Source organism: Poecilia reticulata, linkage group LG9, assembly GCF_000633615.1.
Source record: "Poecilia reticulata strain Guanapo linkage group LG9, Guppy_female_1.0+MT, whole genome shotgun sequence".
Lineage (NCBI taxonomy): Eukaryota > Metazoa > Chordata > Actinopteri > Cyprinodontiformes > Poeciliidae > Poecilia > Poecilia reticulata.
The window spans coordinates 5,428,646-5,446,484 of NC_024339.1; the positions used below are offsets into that span (position 1 = coordinate 5,428,646).

A 17,839-nucleotide genomic window follows, 5' to 3' on the forward strand; every position below is an offset into this window, starting at 1 on the left:
ACACACACACACACACACACACACACACACACACACACACACACACCTCCAGCTGCTGGCTGCCTGCGTGTTTGACAGGCGGCGCGCTGAGTGGCTGCGTGGACGCCAGCCAAACGCTCGCGATTCACCAATGACTAACTGTTCAAAGCGGCACTCTCAGAGCTAATCACCTGCATGCTCATTGTAAACAAATACTGTAAATTGAGAGTGGATGCGTCGCACAACCACACTCAGCTCCCCGCACCTGAATCCGCGTTGTCGAGTTTGTGCAGCCATTATGCGCAGCCCTCTCTATCAAGCCCAATTGTCAGAGCCCGGCGCCTTTAATTGCCTTACAGCAAATTTGACATTGTCCACGCTGACTGCACTCTGATGAGAGGAAGAAAAGCGGAGCGGCGCTGGATCCACCACTTCCTCCAATCAGCAAAAGACGAGAGGCACCCCGAAGCCACGCTCCGTTTGATCGCCCGCGCAAGGCAACAAGCCACGCAACGCAAACGGGGACGTTAATCTCACGCGAAGACGGGCCTTTGAGCGCGTGCCAGCCTGGTAAGACCCAACACGAATGTTTTGCGTGCCGGGCGGTGGCGGCTCTAATCAGTGGCACAATTGGAAGAGGCATGCGGCAATAAAGTCCAGCAAAACGCCTGCCAGTCTCATTTAGAAGCAAGCAGTCTTCCAAGATTCGACTGAACACACACACACACACACGCACACACACACACACCCACACACACACACGCAGGCGCGTACAGTAGAGGGGAACACACTCCATCTCGGTGAACATCTGGTGGAGGTCAGCCGGCTGCCAGCAGCCTCCGCCGGCCGCACAAAGCAAAAATGAGAACCGGGAGATGAAAAAGATCTCGAGGCTCAAAAGCTGGACTTCAGAATGGATATTTCCTCCAGAGTGATTGGACTGTAAGTGCAGCTTATTATTCACGCGCCGCGACTTACAGGCTAAAATTAGGGTGGTCCTCATTTGCCGAGGCCGTTATCAGCATGACTGGCTGACAGAGTCGATTCATACCGACATCCCCCTGGGGACTTGTCAATAGTCAGCTGAAGGAAGTATCAGTTATTCATTGCGGACCAGACACGACTGATAAACAGCAGACAGCGTAGCATTTGTCTTCTTCCCGCTCCGCTCCGTGTGGGACATGTCATGTCTGCTCGGTTGCTATTCCTGGTCGAAGACAGACAGACTCGTGTCCACGTTTTGCCACGTTACACCCAATGACTGCAATACATTTTTATGGGGATTTGATGTAATGGACTAAAAACAAAGTGGTGGCGACTTGTGAAGAGAAGACGAGTGATATTTTTGCAAATAAAAGTTTAAAAAGTCTTAAAAAGGAATTTGTTTTCAATAGGAATTTGTTTTCAATAGTTTGTAGAACCAACTTCTATTGCAATTACCCACAAAAGATGTTGACTTTTTTTTTTTTCATTTGTTCTCCTGCCCTTTGAACAGCCTGTTTCCCTTCCTCGCCTTTGGTGACTTTACACCAAAAACCACTGAAGGAAACGACACAAAAACCTCTGGAAGAGCCATGAGCGCAACTTCTTTCTTCACGAAATGTAAATAAAAATGGAGTGGAGTCAGATTTTAGTGGTTGTAGGATTTCTCTTTTGTCTTTGACAAAAGGCTACAAACCATTTCTTGAGCTAACGCCAGCCTCTCACGTTTGTTTTGGTTGTTTTTACCCAGAATCCTCTAGGCTGCTGAAGTCTGCATCCTGCTTAAGTTTTTAGGCGAACCAGAGTTTACTTTTTTTGGTCCACATCAGTTTGATTCATCTCACTAAACAAACCGGACGTTCTAGGCAAACAAACTAGAGTTCGGTTAAAGAAGACTAGAGAGCTTTGATGTGAATGTGCCCTTAATTAGGCCAAAATAAAATTAATTCTTGATACAATATCAGGGATAGTTATATTTGCAACAACCAGGTTGGTTTGGATACCAACCAAAAATCATCATTTGAAATTGTTTTTTTTTTTTTTAGGTTATCTTTGTCTGATATTAAAATTATTTGATGATCTGAAATGTAAGCTCAACAACAAAAAAGGGTAATTACAAAGAAACCTGTGAGTGAAATATTTATTTGCTGCATTGTTTTCTAGAACTTAACACATTAAAGTACCAAACAAAACAGGACAAAGAAAAATGTCAAGCTGCTTGAAAGTGATGCAAAGCATCCTCTTCTTTTTCCCTCTCTCCCTTTAGATCATCCTTCAGACGATGAATCCATGATGCCAACCACTTTTTGGAGTTCAAGACAAAAGTAAACCTCCTGCCGATTCTGTTTCACAACAACATCACCAGCAACAAAGAAGAGGATGGACTCCTCCAGCTCTAGACTTTGTATCTCCGGCCCACAACACAGATGCTATCACAGCCTCTGGCGCCGCAGCCAGCCAGTTATTCGTATCCGCCGAGTTTCTGGCACGAGGCGTACGATTGGTTTCGAGTCCTATTGTCTCCGTGAAATAGTAATGATAATAAAAAAAAATTTTTGGTGTTGACAGAGAAAGAAAGTGATTGTGATTTTAATTTTTTTCCTTCTTCTTCTCCTTCTGTGAAGTAGCACTCTTTTACTATCATCCACTCATTTCCTGTGTGAAGAGAAGAGCCTGCGTCATTGCTTCTGGCATCTGATATTGGCTGGAGCCGAGGAGCTGTGATTATTATTCTCGCTGTGCCAGAACCCACAGGAGCCCCGGTGGACACAAAATACCGAGCAGCACCTGGTGCGCCAGCTAAACTGAAGAAGAGACGCACGGGCGAAGAAAAGAAAAGGAAAAAATAAAACGTTTCCTCACGTTCACCCGCTGCACAGACGCGATTGCTCTGTATTAGGGCCTAATGAAAGTGAAATGGGACGGAATCTTACTATGATGCCGGAGGGGTTGTTTCTCTTAAAACAAGTGTGTCTTCTAAGGGAAAGCTGTGTAAAAATGAGTCTCTGCGCTGAGAGGTGGGACGCCTATGTGGGTGTTTGTGTGTGTGTGTGTTTTAAGAAACATCGGTTTCCATAAGTAGGAGGATGAGGCAGCAAAGCACCGGCTCCGGCCTCAGACCCTTTCGCAATATTGCCCTGGGCGGTTGGGAGATCCATCCCAATATTTGTCTCATAAAGAGTAAAGCCAAACAAATCTCTCCTGCTGCAGTACCCTGTGATAAAACCCATCGTCTTACGCGCGCACACACACACAGGTTTTTTTCCTGGATCACCTCCACTCCTGGACTTTAGCTTTTCCCTCTGCACTCACTTTAGCACGGTCAGATCAAGACTCAAATTTGAAATCTGTGTGGGCAACGCTGTGCGTCATTTTCATGCAGAACTCTCAAAAATGGGTTAAAAAGCCTTTCGGATGAACCAGCATCGGTTCTCATAAGCTGCGTTTCCTTTACACACGTGCGCAAAATTTTCCGCTAATATTAAACAACCCCACAACTGCAGTGCTTCCTTTAAATGAGAAACAGAATTAAAATCACACGTGAATAAGTTTGCTCATGTGATGTCATTAAAAATCCTCCTCCTACCACTTCCTGTTCGTCTTCTTTGTCGTTTTTGCCAGTAGTAACGTCCGGTTGCTGATCATGTGACTCGTGATGCAAAAAAAAAAAAGTGTTTCCATTGCAGTTTTGCTTATAAGATAGTAGAACTTACAACTTGTTAGTTTTGTCTTGTGTCTTGCACCAAAAACACTTGGTAAGATTTTTGTGCTTACTGACTGCTCATGCCGCTCCGCAGGTCCCAACTTCCAAAATATCCATAATATTCCTTTAAATAAAGGAATAGAGAAAGAAAGATTAAAGTGCTGAAAAGCCATTGAAAGCTCAGATGAAAGTTTTGGAGAAACTTGGATCATCATGTAAGATATGAACCTGAATAATTTGATGCATCATCAGCAGCATCTACACAGACGCTGCAGGCGTCTCAGTGCTTTTCTGCTTCTCATCTCAGTTGAGGGAAAACGTCTTTATAATCAGACAGACCTTCATATTCACAGGTGAAAAAAAAAAAGAACTCAGGAAGCAAGAAGTTAGTTTTCTTTTTAATCGCGCAGCGTTGTGGCTGCGCCCTCAGGAGACGACTGAGTTCTTTACACCTCCCTGAAGGAGGCCCTCGCCTAATACGGGCAGGCGGTGAGGGTCATTTCAGCTCTTGCGTGGGCCCTGCAAAGAACAACCAGCGCCTGTCGCCGAATGAGCAAGCTGGAGGGGGAAGAAAAGAAAAACAAGAACCGCCTGTGAGCGCAGCCTGTCATTTCACAGACTCATTCAAGGTCAAAGTGACTGTGATTTTTCTTCCTCTCCTCCTGTATAATAACCAGAGGCAGGGATATCCTGTTTCATTAGTTTTCCGCGCGCGCACACGCCGCGCTCCCGCTGTCTGTCCGACTAAACGCGGCCGGCCGAGGGTCAGCGCTGCAGCTGAAACAGCAAAGAAGCAGAAAGCTCCACATGGCTGGAGGATTACTGATGGAGGGAGGGGTGTGTGTGTGTGTGTGTGTGGGGTGGCAGTATTAAAAGACCTAATGTGCACGACTGGTTCATCTACCTACATGAATGTGTTGTTGCCACATGGTGAACTGCGTCACGTCAAGCTTTTGTGCATCATAACTAGAGATACACCGATCCGATATTAATATCCTGTATCGGTCCGATACTGAAAAAATATTCTAGATCGGGTATCGGCGACAATGTGCCCGATCCATAATCTATACAGTCTGATTCTATGCTTGGTGCTCTGAGCGACATCATGCTTTATTATTCATTTGACATTATAGTTAGAATTCATAATTGGACTTTCTGAACCATTTGAAAGAAAGTTTCTTGCTGTTTATTTGCTACATGTTTGACCAAAACAGTCAACCTGTTTTTGTCAGTTTTAATTTCTTTATTATTTAGTTTTAGCTTTAATTACTTCTTTTACCTTTTCATGATAATTGTTTTGTACTTTCCTTGTTTTCTATTTGTATAAAAGCTTAGCTTTTTGGATAATTCAGGAGCATTTACAGAAATGTTAGTTGAGCCACACTGTCCCTACCAAATAAATTAAAATGAAATTAATTTTACATTGGGCTGTTATACTCATAATTGCACTGGCAGAACAAATTCAAGTTGTGTTTAGCTGTTTGACCAAGTTTGTAAAGCTGTTGGTGTATTTAAGCATACTGTGCTGATGCAGAGTTATCAAATAAGTTTGTGATTCAGAGCATTTATGTCTGTTAAAAAAAAACAATAAACGCTTTAAATCAGTCCGGCTGTTTTTCTGTATCGGAATATCGGTATCTAGCTGCACAGTGGCGCAGTTGGTAGAGCTGTTGCCTTGCAGCAAGAAGGTTCTGGGTTCGATTCCCGGCCTGGGGTCTTTCTGCATGGAGTTTGCATGTTCTCCCTGTGCGTGCGTGGGTTTTCTCCGGGTACTCCGGTTTCCTCCCACAGTCCAAAAACATGACTGTCAGGTTAATTGGCCTCTCCAAATTGCCCCTAGGTGTGAGTGTTTGTGTGCATGGTTGTGTGTCCTGTGTGTCTCTGTGTTGCCCTGTGACAGACTGGCGACCTGTCCAGGGTGACCCCGCCTCTCGCCCGAAACGTTGGCTGGAGATGGGCACCAGCAACCCTCCCGACTCCACTGAGGGAAAAAAGGTGCAAGAAAATCGATGGATGAATATCGGTATCTGTATCAGAAGTCAAAAAAGTGGATTGAAGCATCCCTAAACATACAATCTGTCTTTGCACATGTCTGAGTTAGTGTGTGTGAGTGTGTGTGTGTGATAGCAGTAACAGTGTGAGCTCTGTGTATTATCTAATTTCTCTGAAGGCACATGATGACCCTCTTCCTAATGGCCTCAGAGCTCAGAGTGGTGGGACAGGCAGCAGGGAAAATCAGCCTCACCATCTCCCACCATGGCAACAGACTGGCCCTCGGGGGCCCATTGCCTGCTCGGCGGCTCCCCCCCACAGGCTACGCCTCTAACCCTAAGAGACGGACACCGAGGGGAGCTCAACGGCTAAAACAAATTAGATCACCTCCATCTGCTGCCGCCATTACAAGCCTCTTCAGTAACTCCAGAGTACATTTCCAAGCAGACCCCCCGGCGGCCAAGACATGCGGTTATTTGAAATCGGACAGGATAAAGATTTGTAGAAAGACGGCTTGTGCTTTTTACAGTACCTCGCAAAGGCATTCTTTTATCCTCTCCAGTTTTGTCTCTTTGCACGCATCAACTTGTTTTTATATTGCAATCTAATCAGACAGACTAACACAAAAGAGTGAGAGAAAATAATATGCGGTTTTCAAAAGATCTGACTCAACATTGCAGATCCACTCTTTGCAGCAATTACAAAGTGTACGTCTGTTTTTTGAGGGATGGGGGGAAACATCTCTTATCTTTGTACTGGAGAGAATCTGTAATTTTCCAAGTCTTTTCAAGTCTCTGTTGCGCTTTCAGGCTAACATTGTAAATAGGAGATTGTTCTTTATGTTTTGCTTGGTGAAAAAAAAAGGCTAAACCACACTATTTCAGTTGGTTCCAGGTTTGGACCTTAACTGGGTCACTGTAAGACATTCCACCCGTCTGCACATTTAAAGGCATTTAAAGGAAGGCAAATCTCCACCTCAAGTATTCCAGTCATCAGCATTCATTCATTCATTGGTTATCTTAGTACAACCAGGGTTGCGTTCACACAGATCACTGATCCATTTTACAAGGAAAATGTGGTCAAAAAAGTCAAAACAGCTGAGTTAAAATGACATCACACTTACCAATAAACACTTCCAGAACCTTCCAGACCTCTCAGGTCTTTTGGTTCTGGTTCTGCTCTGCATCCCCAGAACCAGAACCAAACGTGGAGAAGCGGGTGTTGAAGACCACAAGGCTTTCTCTGCCAGCTCAGTTCTTAGTCTCAGAACCAACAGAATTTCCCTGAATCAAAGAGTCATCGACTCTGACTTTGACCTCCCCTCCCTCTCTGCTGAAGAGAAGCCATTGTTTTCTCAGAATTACACTTAGACCTCGTCCACAACGGTTGCTACGTCCGCTATGCAGCTTGTAGCATCTATTGGGGTTGAGAAGAGGGGCAATTTTCATTCCATGTCACGATTATGAACTAGCTTGTATTGATCTATCTCAATAGTATGTTTGTAGGCAAAATGTAGAAAAACTCGAGGGCGACATTTGCAACTAGTGACAATCTAATGCAATACAGTGAAACAATCATTTGTCTGAACCAAGTCAACAGTGATGGTTTGGGGCTACTGGCCACTGGAGGCCACTGGAGGACGACTCCGATGTCAGAGGTATGTCAGAATCGGGGTCAGTGTTGGTGGTTTTTCTCTTTATTGTCGCCCGCCGCCTGTGATATACGCTGCATGGAGAAATAAACCCAGCTAAACATCTTCTTCATCTTCTTAATCTGACTGCCCAGAATTGATTTTAATTCTATTAGATTTTAATGAGATTTTTTGTGCAGTGTCCTGAAATGACTTCTGGCCTTAATAAACTGACTGCTCCTCAGCACAATATGATTTAGTGAAGGTATAATGTTGATTTGATGCAATGCGGTGCTTATTAAAATCTGAAGCCATAGAGTTGCGTAACATGACATTGCGAAAATTATTTCGCTCAATGGAAATTTGTTGATTTGGAAAATTGGTTCTTGATCAATAAAAATGTTTAAAAAAATTGTCCGTTTTTTTTTGGCCCTGTTGAAATTGGTTTATTTCGCAAAAACTGCAATGGATACACTTTATTCGCATCACAGGAGTCGCGTGATCAATAGGATGTTGACAGAAGACGATGACAGGAGGTGGCAGGAGGATGATGGTGAAGGCGTGCTCTCGAATGACGTATATCGTGAACAAACTTATTCACATGTGATTTCAAATGCGCTTCGTTATTAATGGAAACACCGCAATTGTCGAATTCTGTTTTTCAGCATTAGCAGAACATCAACAAAGCTTTGTGTACATCTGGAGTGGAAAAGCAGCTAGAGAGACAAGAGGCTCAATGTTTTCTGTAGATTATCTTGTTTTTCTCAACGCTAACTTGGTTGTGGTGTAAGTTGACGAGACGAGAGGCCTCAGACGTCTGTTGAAAGAATCTTCGTAATGGTTCTGCTTTGATCGGATCAGTCCACGCAAATGATCTGGGGCTAAAACAAGCGTAAGCTGTCGTATCCTGACAGTAGACAAAGCCAAAGGCATGACAGACGGAGGCTTCGGCGAGTAGAGAGTCTCCTTCATCCCATTCTGCCAAAACGTCACTGATGACGTTTCTACGTCGTTCACGAGAGCCGAGAGGCGCGTGCTTACTGCCCCAGGATCCTCTGATTAACCAAACTTGCAAAGGAGCGATGACGGACCGCTCCCTGAAGGAAGTGACTCACGTTTCCATCGGTGCGATCACATCTGCTCTTCCCGACATGCTCAGCGGGTGGCCTGACTGGAGCCGACCTCGGCGCTCCTCCGCTCGACGCACGCGCAAGACCCGACCTGTTTGGGTCGGCATAATGAAGCACATAATTACATCCACGGACACTGAGACGCTAAGGAATTATATTGTGAAGGATTATCCCTGCTATGGCCACCCACACACACACACACACACACACAGAGAGAGAGGGGAATGAATTCATGCAAAAGATGCATTATGAATCTACATAATCGCACTACAACTAGCATGAAATCAGGAATAAAAGAGCAAGAAGCGAATTACGTCAAGTCTTTATTTTCTCAAACTGATCAATTTTTTTTTAAAGATCTCAGTCATACAGGGAGGAGGACAAAGAAGGAAAACACATATACACACACGCACCCACACACCCACAGAGCCTCTGTGGAGCACTGAGGTCATCTTTATTAATAAACCTTCTGACAACAAACACACTCACATCAAGGCCTTCGCCCTCCCTCCCTTCCTCAGCTCCTTGAGAAATGGCATCTGCCAGACTGACACAGTAGGAGGAAAAAGAGGGGTGGAAGAGGGAGCGGGTGTCTGTATCCTCTCTCTCTCACACACACACACACAGAAAAACAGTGGTGTTCTGCAGGGACGGCGTGTCGGCAATCTGTCAGAAGGTAACGGAGCGGCATGAGATCGTCCACGTCCGGGCGAGAGTCTAAGAACGAACGACTCGGTGGTAAAGCGGGAATGGGAAGTCCAACCCGGACACACTCTAGGAAACACGCTCCGGCTCATTTGTTCCCACTGACAGGGAGAGAGAGGAGGGACGGGTTCTGTGTGTGTGAGGGATGCTCACCGGGGGAGAAGGGCAGGTGTGTTTGAGAGCCGGAGGAAGCGAGAGGTAAAAACTAAATAAAAATCAGCATCAAAGCTCTTGAATAGCTCACTTTTACGCTTCCATCACGGCGCACGTGCGCAAACGTTTGCCTCGAGACGGGTAACGAAAAAGAAAAAGTTTTTAAAGCCACAAAAAGGAGGGAAGTATTCTTTTCTCTGGTTGCAGGCTTTTGATTTCCTGTGCGTAGAGGAGGCAGTGCTGCTGCTGACGGAATAAATGGAAAAGATGAGAGGCAATTAAGAAGGGTCTACTGCAATTTGCAGAGCCGTTTATGATGCAGTGAAGCAGCCTTTAACGGGTGGCGTGAATGTGGTTCCTCCAAATGTTTTACGGCTTAACCGGGGTGAGGTTGTGATGGTGATGGTGTCTTGGGCGACATCCTGCAAGTCTCTGGAAGCAGGAGTTCAAGTGTGCGAGCAGACAAGACGGCAACGAGAAAACACATCGGCGATGTCCATAGAGAAACAGTTGTCACTGTTCATCAATCTGGGAAGAGTTGTAAGGAATCTCGTGACAAGTATTCCTTATATGATTTAGAAATCGGTCTAAATCGTGTTGTTGCAAAGCAAAACCTTCCACCTCAGGTGCAGTCTCACCTTATTCCAGGAATTGCCATCGTTTTTTCCCCTTCTTCTTTTCTACTGCCTTTGCTGGAAGCCTCTTCGTCACGAGCCCTACCAGGTATTAACAGTGTTCCTTTAAAATCAATAAGGAGCCTGTGTGGATGCCTCACTGCCAGAATGCCGGGGGAGTCTTTGAAGGTGGCATTCTTCTTCTCCCTTCACATCTGCATTATGTGAGAGCTGATGCATGCCAAACAAGACGCGTCTTATTTCCACTTCCTCCAGACAAAACCTGCCAAACGGAAGACGCTTCCCATGATGCGGCTCGTTGCAGAGGACCCTTACGTAACGTGGCGTGTTTACAACCGCGACTGCTCTCAGGAGAAACACAAACGAAGGCTTTATGAACTCTGTGTTCATCCACTCCCACGTTGCGTAATTGAACGATACATTTAAAAAAAAAAAGAGCAGGGCACGGAAGCACTTTCCTATCACGTTTAAAGGCGGAGAGGCTTCATTTGTAGCGAGCGGGACATTCTGTGACAGGGAACGTCATGAGTCGAAAACCTGGGGGAGCGGAGGGAGCGTGTGACACACTGCAGCCTCAGCGGATAGTTGTGCTCTGCAAATGTGGAACAGATGGTTAAGGAGTCGGAGGAGAGGAGGGTTTCCTGGATGTTCGGACAGAGCCTGACAAAAGTATTCGTACTGCTTAAACTTACAACAGCTAATCTCAGCGTATTTCTTGGGGATTGGATTGTATGTACCTCAAAGAAGAGGTAAAATGTGGTGTCTTCTTCAAGACACCACACTTGGGGTGAGTGTAAGACCTCACCCCAAGGTTTTACACTTAGATACACATTTGGACTTTGAATGGGCAAACGTTTAGGGTCGAACCTCCCATCCAGTCTGACGTCTGATTATCCCATTTATTTCGCACCTTCTTTTATTTAGGGCTAAAGTATTAGAGCCAGTCACAGATGTGTACATATATATGTATATTGAGTCACAATATTATCAGAAAAAAACATTGTAATGTTATGAGACTAAAGTCATATTAGCAGAATAAAGAGTCAATATTCCCAGAAGAAAGTTGAAAAATGAAAAGAAAAAAAATAGTTCTGTCTTTAACATTGACAGCCATTTACAGAGTCGTTTCAAAGACCTGCTGCTGATAACATATTGATCCTGATGTGTTAAAAGGTCAAGTATTTACTTATTTGTAAAACTGACACTGAAGCGTAACTTCACAAGACACTCAACATTGTTTATTTTTAATATTTTTCCTGTTCTCACAAAATAACAGCTTCGTTCCCCTAATATTTATGACTTTATTTTATTATTATTATTGTTGCTTTATTCTTATATTATTCCAACTTTATTATCATACAGCTTTATTCTGGTGACATTATAACTTTATTCTGGAATCTCAACAACTTTATTCTTGTACTTTGTACGACTTCAGTCTGGTAATATTATGACTTCATTATCATGCAAATTTGTTCTTATAATATTGCTACTTTATTCTTATAATGATTTTTTTTTTTTCTTCGACTTAGTCATACACTGCTTTGTGTTAATCCGGCACATAAAATTCTAATAAAACATATTGAATTCTGTGGTAGCAACATGACAAAATGTGAAAAGCTATAAAAGAAAGAAAAGAAAAACACAATGTTTGCAAGGCATTGCAGTTAAAGTGCAAACACGGCAGCCGTCTTAACGCAACTTCACGCGATTGCGAGTGAAGCTGTCCAGAACTCTGACACGTCAAATACGTGCAGTGTTCTTGGGAAGGTAGCGAAGCCGCCTTTTCCCCTTTACAAACCAGTAAACAACTGGCAGCACAGACACCGTGACCGACGCGGGTTTCATTGTGCTCATCATGAGGCCTTGTTTAGCCCAAAGCTAGCAGCTCGGTGTGCTTCACACTGTCAGGACTGAGAGGAGGGCGGAAGGGGGGAACCAGCAGAAACTTTCCACTTAGGCGCCCACTTCACTTACATTTCATCCATTTCCAATTGGATCCAAACTGAAATCAATGCTGCAGTAATAGACGGCGAGAAACAGTCTTAAAGAGTGCATCGCTAGCAGCTAAATGCGGCTGCTGGCTGTTCGATGAGGGGGAGAACAGTTTCGTTGTAATGTTGTAAAGGCTAAATCTTCTATTTCAAGATGGATTAGGGAACAGAGCGGCTGGAGTCTTTTGGTGGGAGGCTGCAGATTGTCAAAGCTTTCGCTAGATAATCTGCAAAAGAACAGAATGACTCTTCTTATTATGCTCAGAAGCTGCATATTTCATCATCACGCAATAACAAACAACAAGACAACCTGAATGTTGTCTTGTTAACATGCCGGCTCATTCGAGCATGTTAGAAACACACATGTTTACAATCTAGGTGCTAAAAAAAAAACCTGCTGTGAAACATTTTTTTTTCTATGTCTGCGTCTTCTGTCACACTTATATGTTTCAGATCATCTCATCCTGTTAGATTACAAAGCTGTTTTCAAATTATGATGTTATTAAGAGGCGAAAAAGCTGTTCCCGCCCTTTCACCCAATCCTGGTTCAGGGTTTCCTTCCAGGGAACTTGCTAAGTCCAGTGGTTGGGGGCCCTAGGGCAGTCCACCATGTTTTTGAGTAAAAGGTTTATAGGAAATTTGAAAACATGACTACGTAATAATGTGTTATCGGAAGACATTACTAGCAATGCCTAGACATCAGCTATAAAATCTTAAAAAGGCAAACGTAAAAAAAAAACAAAAACACATTTTTTGACTTGTAAGTATTCGCTGGAGTTGTTATCAAGCAGACCGGTAAAGACAGGCAGTGGTTACAATGTATAAAAAAATAAACAGCACTTAGCCTGGTGGGAGAGCAAGTAAAGCCTGGTGGCCCGCCAGGCTTATAAAACACTGGAGGAAACCCTGCTGATTACTGCCTCACCCAAAGAGTCATTACTTAAGTAGAATCTGGCTAACAACAAATAGCAGGGTAAAAATATTGCTTAAAGCAACACACCATGACCTGATGTAAATAATTTCCAGGACAGGTGAGAAGGTCTGAGACATCTGTCACTCTGGGATCCAAGCAGAGAACCGTGAAGGCGAACTTTCACAGGAGGAAGCATACAATCAAATCAACGACTCATCCAGGAAGTCCTAAAACAACCCAGGACAAAATCTAAAGTACTGCTGCCCTCACTTGCCTCAGCTAAGGTCAGGGTTCAACTAACAGAATAAAAAGGGTAGCCATGGGACCAAAACACTACTGACCTCAAAGAACATCTCACATGTGCCAAAAAACATCTCCAAGAAGGCAACTGGCCTGTACTTGTGAAGCCATTCATCCATTCATACACACATTCAAACGCTGATGGTGTTTGAATGTGTGGGCCGCTGGAGAGCTGCCCTGGGCCGCCACCAGGGCACCTGACCACCACCAGTAGGCAAGGCGGGTGAAGTGTTTCGGCGCTCAATGGAAACAAGGCATTTAGAGATCGATGCAGATGACTTACTTGACATGAGTTTAAGCCATATGACTGAATTAAAGCAATTCTGCAAAGAAAAGTGGGCCATAATCCCTTCAAAAGTCTGCGTAAGAAACTCAAAGCCAGTGTTCAGAAATGGTTTGATGGCAGTGGTTGCCACCGATTGTGGTTCAGCCAGTTACTTCTTCATGTAGGTTCTGGTTGGTTTGGATGGTTATTTTCCCTAAAGAAATTAAAGAATTATTTAAAAACTGCTCTCAATTTCCTCTGGTTATCTGCGTCTGATAAAAACATGGAAGCGTGACAAAAAAAGAAACAACAGAAATTTGTAAGGGGAAAACACTTTCTCTATTTAGGAAGATTGTCTTAATTTCAGGCGAACCAAATCACAATGATTATCATCTTTAAAATAATAAAAAAAAAAGACCCTGTAATTTATTCTGGCAAATTCTCGTCTCACGCAGCTTTTGTCACCGGGGAGCTTTTTCAACCTTCCATCGAGCGTCGCAAATTGCAGACCGGTTTGAAGCGACAACATAAGCAGACCTGCCTGCAAATAAACGCAAAGCTCGTTGGTAGCAAACGCATGCTGTCAGCGCAAATCAAAAGCACAGCAGTCAGAGTTTCGGATGGAAAAATGTCTTCACTCTGGTAAATGGAAGCCACAGCTGCACCACGGGGGAAAAAAACCCAGCAGTGGGCTGACTTTATAGACAGACCGGCAGCATGATGCTAATACAAATTGGTACGTATAAAAAAGGATGCGCCGAACTCAGAGCGCGACTGGTTTTTCTTTTTTTTTTGTCACCTCGGGTGAAAATTAGGACGCATGCTGAGTCGTTGACGAGAAAGCTCGGGTCACAATAGCTGAATTAAAAAAAAAATAATAAAAAATAAATAAATAAATAATAATAATAATAATAATAATAAAGAAGAAACAGACAGGACCTGTCAGGACCGACTGACAAACAAACAAAAAAAGAAAAGTCAACAACCATTAAAAGGTCATGGACTTTTCTAGATAAAACCAAAGAGAAGAAGCGTGCGACTTTGTTGGAAAGGGATGACGGCGCTACGTAGAAAATGAAATAAACGCTGACGGCACAGGAAGTGCAGCGGAGGCCTGTGGTCACCGAGCAGAAGTCACAAGGCTTGGAGGAAATAATAACATGCTCTTTGTCGTCCTATTTACTCTATTCCGCATATTCCCCAGTCGTTTTCACCATCTCAGACCATTTCTCTCCATATAAGATTTTTCGTGGATTTCATTTCAGCCTCCCCTTCCTTACCACTTCTCTCCCGAGTCTCTCGCTTCGCACTTTTCCAGTCCATTTAGCTCCCTGGCGTATCTGTGACTGATGAGTCACTTTTCTTTAAAGGTATAATTCAACACTTTGGGATTCGCACGTCGTTGCTCTCTCTAGCCGACATCAGAGGATTGCTGCCACTCTTTTGTGCGCGCACAGAAGAAGGCCGAGCCGAAAACCAGGAGACATGAAGGTTAGCTTTGCATAACGACTGAGAACAGGGAGAGGGGGCTGAGCACCTGGAACGAACAATGCTTATTTGATGCAGAAATAGAGAAAACCTAAGTGTTGCATTGCTGCTAGGCTAGTAATTCTAGGAAACACGCGTCAAACTCAAGGCCCGTGGGCCAAATCCGGTCCGCCATAGCTTTTTATGTGACCGTCTAGGTTTTAGACTGAACATTAAGTCTGCTTCAATATTATGTTATCAGTCAAATCAATGGAAGTTTTAGCTGTTTATACTGCCAAATTATACCAATCAGTCTCTCCAGTTTCTTGTGTGCTAATATGTAATTGGGAGTTTAGTGCAGATTTTTCTCAAAAATTAAAAAAGAAACTTTCTTACTTGTACTAAACAGCTGCCTCTGCCTTAATTGATGTCAGATTATAGTCCATGAGCTTTACAGCAAGTTATAAAAAGCCACATTTACTGACATAAATAAGTGTAAACGTTGCAAATCTTTCCAAATTAGAACCGCAAACAGTTTGATTTTTATTGCAAAAAAAGAAAAATCACAAAAAGTATCAAGAAATCTTGGAGGGACTGAAAAGATGTTCAATAATTATATTTAATTTTAAAAATTCATTGATATCTTAACAGTTTGTGGACAAGTTTTATCAATACATTTTGGCACAATCGGCCCTTTGAGAGCATTCATGATCTTGATTTGGCCCAAAACGAAAATGAGTTGGACACCCCTGATCTAGTAGGACCTCAAGCTGCAATAAGTGCCTGATTCATCGCCCCAGGGGGAGAAAAACTAAACTTCACTGCAAAAATACTAAATCTTAATTTTGGTCTAGTTTCTAGCAAAATTTGTCTTACTTGAAGTAAGACAAAACTACTTTTCAGAAAGATGTCAGACTTTATTTACAGTCAATTTCTTATTATTGAAGAAACAAACTTTTTTCAAGTACTTTTTTTTAACAATATTAAAGAATCATTGACTAAAAACAAGCGTTGCTGAAAAGTTGCTTGTGAGTTAGTTTTGCTTTACTTCAGTTGTACTAAAATATGTGCAACAAGAAACTAGACCAAAATTACTTTGGGAGATTTTGTGTTTATTCAGTGTTCCTGTTGTGGAATAAAAACGACACACGGCTTTTCAATCTTTTCTGAAAAATCTAAATTGGAGAAGTGTGGCATGAATTTGCATACGCCCCGCTGAGTCAGCACTTTGCTCCAACCACCTTTCACTGCAATTACAGCCACAAGTAAACATCTCTTATCGTCTTTGTACAGGTAGAAACCGATTCTTTTTTCCACACACTTTTCGCTTCACCTCAGTCAGACTGAACACAAATCCTCTGTGAGCAGCAATTCTCAAGTCTTGCCATGAGTTCTCTGTTGGAATTAGCTCTGGACTTTGACTAGGACATGAAATCGATATCTAAACTCTTGCGTTACAGGTGTCAGTTTCAAGTCTTTCACAGCCGGATTTAGCTCCGTCCATCTTGCCGTGAAATCAAATCTGATTCCCTCAGCGTCCCTACAGAATGATGCTTCTGAGGATTGGGTCCTCTGGGTAGCTTTTCTTTTAATTTATTTTCTGGGTTTGTTTTTGACCAGAACACTTCCCTCTGTGTGTTCACCGTGCCGCCCAAGCGGCTTGTGGCGAAGTGTGAGCGCCGTTTTTCATGACTCGTCGGCGTAGGTGTATCTCAGTCTTAGCAGGTTGGGAGTTGCGTTGCACTCTTCTAATTTTCATATAACGGACTGAACAACACGATGGATGAGCCCGAAGCTTCAATATGACGCACTAATATTGCAACCAGAACCTGCTTTAAACTTCTCCACAGCGTCTCCCCGATCAGTCTGCTGTGTTTCTTAGTATTCATGATGTTTGCTCTCCACTAATCTTGGTGGATTTATACCGAGGTGAGACTGTCAAGCGATTAGTATTCTGAAAGCAGTAGGATTTGGTGGGTTTCGTTTTGCTTCCGCTTAACGATTATGTGCTGTTTCACATCAGATTCAAATGAAATACCTATGAGTTTGTGGCAAAAATGTGGCAAATATGACAAAAGTTCATTAGGTCAGAATAATGTTGGCCCTGTGTATCAAACGTAGCTGATTTAAAGGGGCAGTGTTGTGTAAAATCGACTTTTTTGAGCTTCATGTCATGTTACAATGTTATTCTCTCATCAAAAACATACCTCACCTTTCATGCATGTTTGAGAAATCCTTTAAAGAAATGGCAACCATTCAGCTGTGCAAAACGCTTGCTGGGACCTAGCCCCGCCTTTGAAGACAAAGCTCCTCCTCCTAACTTCTGCCTCCCAGAGCATCTCTTCCCCCACTCAGCTCCTTCAGACTAGCCAGCAGCAATTAGCAAACACCTGGTAGAACTGTGCAACAACTGAGTTCATTAAAGGAGCTACTTCTTCAGTGAAACGCTGGTAAAAAAAAAAAAAAAAAGTTAAATTGTTAACAGAGGAACCATGTGATGACTTCCTAGAGGTGGAGTTTCAGAAAGTCCAGGAACTTCTTAAAGAGACAGTGGGCCAGTTTCAAGGCGTTAAATTTCAAAGTCAAATTTCTTTTAAGTCATATTTGATATATACTATGTTACCCACAGCTTAAGGTAACATAGTCACTTGAATGTGCTATAAAATGGCACTATATGTGCCTGGAAAATACATTATACTACCCCTTTAATCACAATCTATGGTGTGTATTTTACCTTCTTCTTTCTGTCCTACGCTGGTAGTGTGTGTAGGACAGAAAATGTGAGAATATGTCACCGGGAATGTTTCACAATGATTAAACGCACACGCTGGCAGATCAAACATGGCCCACCTCCTCCCATTTAAACAACTCTGCTTTACAAAAACCATGCCACGACTTTGTGAGTGTGATCCTGTGCGCTGCAGTGCACGTCTTAATCTCCTGCCTTCACCCAAACTCGGCAGAGCTTGTCGTAAACTCGGTTTAATAAAGTCT

The 17,839-nt window shown here is 43.2% G+C and overlaps 1 protein-coding gene and 1 long non-coding RNA gene across 4 annotated transcripts in view; one reads left to right on the plus strand and one right to left on the minus strand.

Annotated features, from left to right (window-relative positions):
• sema4c (sema domain, immunoglobulin domain (Ig), transmembrane domain (TM) and short cytoplasmic domain, (semaphorin) 4C) overlaps positions 1-17,839 on the minus strand; it is a 126,667-nt gene that overhangs the window by 86,322 nt on the left and 22,506 nt on the right. The gene's annotated exons all lie outside the window — the stretch shown is intronic.
• LOC103469751 (uncharacterized) lies at positions 67-2,534 on the plus strand. Its single transcript, XR_534395.2, has 2 exons — positions 67-549; positions 2,228-2,534. It is a non-coding gene; the product is annotated as an uncharacterized LOC103469751 (long non-coding RNA).